The sequence below is a fragment of the Delphinus delphis genome, chromosome 8, assembly GCF_949987515.2.
Source record: "Delphinus delphis chromosome 8, mDelDel1.2, whole genome shotgun sequence".
Classification (NCBI taxonomy): domain Eukaryota; kingdom Metazoa; phylum Chordata; class Mammalia; order Artiodactyla; family Delphinidae; genus Delphinus; species Delphinus delphis.
Genome location: NC_082690.1, coordinates 26,258,280 through 26,264,693, shown reverse-complemented (window position 1 = coordinate 26,264,693; position 6,414 = coordinate 26,258,280).

Sequence of the window (6,414 nt, the reverse complement as noted above, 5' to 3'; positions counted from 1 at the left end):
ATATTGCTTATTTTACTGGTCTTTCTAAAAGAACGTTTTGGTTTTATTTGTCAAGTTTACTGCTTTTCTCCTCTATTTTTGACTTTTCTCTTGATTAATTTTGTCCTTCCACTCTTTTGGATTTACCTTGTTCTTTTTCTATGTCTACTGTCCATTTCCTGTAGCTTCAAGAGCCATTTTCAACAATTCAACGAGCTCTGCTGGTTGTGTCATGGTCACTTCATCATATGCCGTTAAAACTTAATCTCATACACTGGGTGAAGACTCAGCAGTCTTATTTTGCTTTCAAAATTGTTCTATGGCCTTAGATCCTTCTTCTTCTCTAAATTACCACTATCATCAGGGAAAATTCTACTGGGCCTCATGCTGCTTATAAGGCTTGCCTTTCCTGCAGTTTCATAATAAAAGAAAAAACATTTCCACCATTTTTTTTGATGTTGATCGAAAATTTAGCAACACTTCTTTGCACTGTATTCAAATCCCGAAATATAAGCAAGCCTTCATGCATACGGGCCCACTGAAATGTCATAATTTTAAACTATGTATGACCTTGAACAATGTCCTTTCCAAATACTCTATGCTCCCCCTTTCTTCCTAGGTGTTCAGACTTTTTCATTCCTACAACATCTTTTACACATGGTCAATTTGTGTCATAAGCTCTTCCTCCCTTCCACTTCTGAGTATATATCCAAAGGAAACATCATCATTATTTGAAGAGATATCTGTACTCCCATGTTCATTGTAGCATTATTCACAAGAGCCAAGGTATGGAAACAATCTAAGTGTCCATAGTAGATTATTGGATAAGGAAAATATGGTATATATATGCAATGGAATATTCTTCAACCTTAAAAAAGAAGAAAATCCTATCATTTAAGACAACATGGATAAAACTGGAGGACAGTATGCTAAGTGAAATAAGACAAAGACAAATAGTGCATGATGTCACTTATATGTGGACTCTAAAAAAATAACTAAATAAATCAACTCTTCTTCCCTGGACATTTTCCTCAGCAGAAGCTAGCAGCCTCTACTATGAGTCTCATCTTTTTTTTATTGTTTGTACAAGATCACAACCCCAGGGAACCTATGTATTTACGGATGTATATCTAGATTATAGTGTACTGTTATTCGTTTTCTTTGCAATTCATTCCTTCCACTTCTGGCATCAGAACCTCATTTTTCCTTTGGAGAAGTCCTTGTGATTCAGGTAGGCGGTGTGTCTCCTCCCAAGGCTGTGTGACTTGGGCCTGGCTAGACACAGTGTTTTACATATACTCCATATGTCTTATGTACTTATTTCTCTATTTTCCATGCTTTTCCCTCAAAATTTTAGTGTATTTTTTAATTGACATTTGTAATACTTTATTTTGTTTGACTAAGGTACTGTTAAACTGATCTTCTGAGTGCTTAATTTCAGCTTTTTTAATTCTAGAATTTTCCTTTGGTTGCATTTCACAGATAATTTTTGCTTAAATTGCATATGTTGTCCTTTTTGAATACATTAATCATAATTTTAAATAATAGTTTCATTGAGATATAATTTACTTTCCATATTATTTAAAGTGTACAATTTAATGTGTTATGCATCTACCACCACAATCAATTGTAAAACTTTCATCCACCCCCCCAAAGAAAAAGAATCTATTATAAGTCACTCACTCCCCCACTTCTCCAAACCCTAGGCAGCCACTAATATACTTTGTCTCTACAGATTTGCCTAATCTGGACATTACATACAAATGGAATCATACAATTACTTAGCATGTTTTCAAGGTTCATCCATGTTGTAGCATGTATCAGTACTTGATTTCTTTTTATGGCTGAATAATATTCCATGGTGTGGATATTACTGTGTTTCATTTATCCATTCACAGTAAATGGCCATTTGGGTTAGTTCCACTTTGGGGCTCTTAAGAATAATGCTGCTGTGGTTGGATTTACGTGCAAGTTTTGTATGCAGGTCTAGATTTGTTTTTTAAATTTACAGACTATTTTGGAGCAGTTTCTGGTTTACAGAAAAATTAAGAAGAAAGGAGAGAGTTCTCATACCTCCTTACCTCTCTACCCAGTTTCCCCTATTACTAACATCTTAAATTAGCTTAATATATTTGTTATAGTTAATGAACCAATATTGATACATTATTACTAACTAATGTCCATGCTTTACTTTAGACTTCACTCTTTGTTTCGTACATTATGTGATTTTTGACAAATGTTCAATAACCTGTATCTACCATTACAGAACCACACACAGGAATTTCTCTGCCATTAAAATTCTGGGCTTCCCCATCCTTTTCTCCCTCCCCACAACCTCTGGCAACCACTGATCTTTTGATTGTCTCCACACTTTGCCTTTTCCTAAATTTCAAATAGCTGCAGTCATATAATATGCACGTAGCCTTTGCAGATTGGCTTTTTTTCACTTAGCAATATGCATTTAAGCTTCTTCCATGTCTTTTCATGGCTTCATAGCCTTTTCTTTTTATTGCTGAATGCTCTTCCTTTGTACAGATATACCATAGTTTGTTTATCCATTCACCTACTGAAAAACATCTTGGTTGATTTCAAGTTTTGGCAATTATGCAAGAAACTGTTATAAACATCCATGTGCAGGTTTTTATGCGGACATAACTTTTCAGTTCCTATGGGTAAATACCAAAGAGCATGATTACTAGATCACTGTATGGTAAAAGTACGTTTAGTTTTGTAAGAAAGTGCCAAGTATCCCGCTAGCTACAAATGAGAATTCCAATTGTTCTGCATCATCACCAACTTCGATATTTCAGTTTTTGGAGTTTAGCCATTTGAATAGGTGTAGTGGTATCTCATTATTGTTCTAATTTAAAATTCACTGATGACATGGAATGTGTAGCATCTTTTCATACGCTTGTTTGCCATGTGTATATTTTCTTTGTTTAATCATAGTTGTTTTGTTGTTTTTTAGTTTTGTTTTGTTTTTTGTTTTTTTGTGATACTCGGGCCTCTCACTTGTGGCCTCTCCCATTGCGGAGCACAGGCTCCAGACGCGCAGGCTCAGCGGCCATGGCTCACGGGCCTAGCCGCTCCGCGGCATGTGGGATATCTTCCTGGATCGGGGCACGAACTCGTGTCCCCTGCATCGGCAGGCAGACTCTCAACCACTGTGCCACCAGGGAAGCCCTTGTTGTTTTTTTAACCAAGGCCTGCTAACTCTTGTCCTCCTGTGTCTATTTATATTGTCTTTTTTCTTTCTTTTTTTTTTTTTTTTGAGCTTTTGATCATTTCGTCTTTTTTCTGGTATGTCAAATTATTTTTTATATTAAAATTGGGTTCAACTTATTTTAGGAAACTATAAAGATACCTCCACATTCTGGATGTTGTTATCTTTCTCTTTAAAAGATTTACTTTTGCCCATGGCAGACAGTTACTATAGGGACTGGTAACCTTAGTCCATTCTCAGTTTGAGCTCTTTCAAAGCTGTTTTTCAGTCTGTGTGAAGGTTGGTCTATTTCTGTCTTGTCCTTCCTCTACGGGTGTTGCCCTTTGGGATTACCATGTGAACGTTTGGATTCTCCCTATTCCCAGCTACCCTTGTATTTGTTAGGCTTTAAATGTAATGGTTCCTGCAGCCCTTTGAGACTAAAGATACACTTAGCTTGTCATTTCATTAGTTGTTGCCTTTAGCTTGAGCTCTTGCCGTTTGGCTTCTGTGGTTAGTCTTTTGATCTCCTTGGCTTTTCAGCTCCTAGGCTGTAAGATTTGAATCAGCAAATGCCCCAAGGAGAAAAGCTGCACCAAATGTCTAGCTTGCGTTTGTGTTTCCCTTCTGTCCAGAACTTGGCCCACATGTCTTGGTGTCTCTCTAACATTCTGATGCCAGTGAACAGGTGTTTTCTTACTTTATCCAGGTTTTCTAAAATTTCTTTAGACTTCAACTGATCTTATGTTATTACTGAACTATCATCTCAATTACCCCTAGGAAGAAAATTTACAATTTTATGTTTTATTCTTTTATTTTCTATATTACCTCAGTTTCTGTAGAGACTTTTTACCTGATTGTTCAGTCTAGTTCTTGTGTTACCAGTAAGATGGAGATAAGGTGGAGGCTAAGAATATTGGCAACAAATCACTGATAAATGGTACGTCTCATCCTTTTTGTTTTTCCTCTCCTTATTTACTTTGGCAGCCTACATTTGCCTTTCTTCATTTGACCCAGTTGCCCAAATAAGGAACCCACTCTGGCAAAGACCTGACTTTACTCTCATAAATGTCTGCATATGAGGATTAGCTAGATGATGAACACCATGCCAAAGTTCTTTGTGTGAGACTTTTGCAAACTTTTGTTAGCCCTTTAGTTTGCCTCTTGCCAACACTGCTCAGATTATTAAGGTTTTCTAAGTTTCTGTAGGTCAAACCTCTCTTCCTGCATACCAGATGAGCCCTTCTCTCTTTCCTGAGCTCATTTGTGGAAGGTTAGCCCTCGGTTTTTCTTTTTCCCCATCCAATCATAATTGTTCATGAATTCCAAAAAGCCCTCAAAGTACCTGTCGTCCCTTTCTCTCTTCTCTTTTTTATCAACACTGTTAAGTATTAACCATATATTTGCATACCTCTTTCTTACTTACAATGGAATATTGGAAGGCTCAATCATTAAGTGTGAGCCCCACCGAACTAGGACTCATACAACACTCTCCTCCAGGCCTAAACTTATGATATCCACTGTTTTTTTTAATAATATCTTATATGTATCTAAATTTGTAATGATTTAGTTAATTCCTGAGTTATGTGACAATAAGGAATCAGTCAAATTAGCATGACAGAAGTGCAGCTTAGCTCTAGGGACCAGAATCAAGGACCACAAAAACCTGTTAACCAATAAGTTTCACTTATACTTTATGTTTAACAAGTGCTGAGGGTGAATGGGAAGTGAGGGAAAAGGAGTTTAACTCCATATCACAGAAACTTGCACTAAAATGAAGAGGAAAATGACTGAGTTCCTGGTTAAAGTCACTATAATGAGCTTAAATAAACAGTAACAGCACATAAGAAAAACAAACACTATATGATAGGAACAATGGATAATTAATTACCAGATCAGGGAGGACAGATTACACTTGCTATGGGATTTCATTAAAGAAGGATTCCAAAAAGCACTGGCTTCTTCTGAGAAGACTTCTTAGAACATGTAGCATTTAAATTGAGTCTTGAACAAGTATATAGGAAGGAGAGCAGAGGGTAGGGAACAGGCCTTCCGGGCAGGGAACAGGCACAGTGTCAGGAATGGCGCAGAGGGCTTATGGAATAGGGAACAAAACTGGCTGAACACAAGAGTGCTACGTGTTGGGGAATATGGGGGAAAGGCTGGCTGAGGTGGGTTAAATGAAACATAATTTGACAGAAGAGAAAGTAGGTGGAAAGACACATGGAAGAATGTGGAAAGCCCCTGAAGATGGAGGTCAGCATAATAATATTAAGAAATCAGTGGTTCTTTGACACTATATGAATGTCTAGGTTTAAAAAATCAGGATAAACTACTGATATAATGATAGAATAAAAGAATAAACTACTGATATAATGATATGTGCCCAAATGCCAGATACCAAAGAATACACACTGTGTGTTTCCATGTATGTCATATATGGTGATAGAGGTCAGTTTTGGTGTTGCCCTGGGGGAGTATGGAACAGAAAGAAGTAACAGAGAACATTGTAGGGTGTTAGAAATATTTTATAATATCTTGACCTGGTGTTGGATACATAGGTGCATAGAGATGTAAAAATTCAGTTATTAGCAATGCAATTGGTGTTTATTGTTTGTATGCATACATTAAAAAAACCCTCCAGTACTTTAATTAGGCTGTCAGTTTTATGAAGTAAATTTTGGTCAAGGAATAGCCAAGGTAGTAATGCAGTAATAAGTTATAAATGTGCTCACTGTGCTCTAGAATGTCACGATTGGAATACAAGAAATATGTGTAGGAAAAAAGACAAATATTCAATATTGTTGGTTGAATGAGCTGAATAAATTAGATGACTCGCCTTTCAGTTTAAGAAGTTTGCCAGTGTTTGGATACCTTTGAACAAAGAAAAAATGGAAATAAAAATTTTATTAAGCATATGCTATGTATCAATTCCTGACTTATATTTTGACACATATAAACATGGTAAATATTGCACCTTGTAACTGAGACAATGAAGATGAGCGAGGTACCTGGTTTTGACAATAGAGGCTGAGAAAACAATCAGCTCATAATCGTAAGAAGTTTGAAGTCAGAGGAAAAGAATCAAGAGGAAATAGTGGTAAGTGCCAGGAGCTCCTGGAAACTACATAAGAGATGAAGACCCCAGAATTGTTGAGCTTTCTAAGAGGCCCAATGACTCAAGTAAAAACAGAAGGCTTAAAACTGAAACCTGGGGATATATGTATACATAT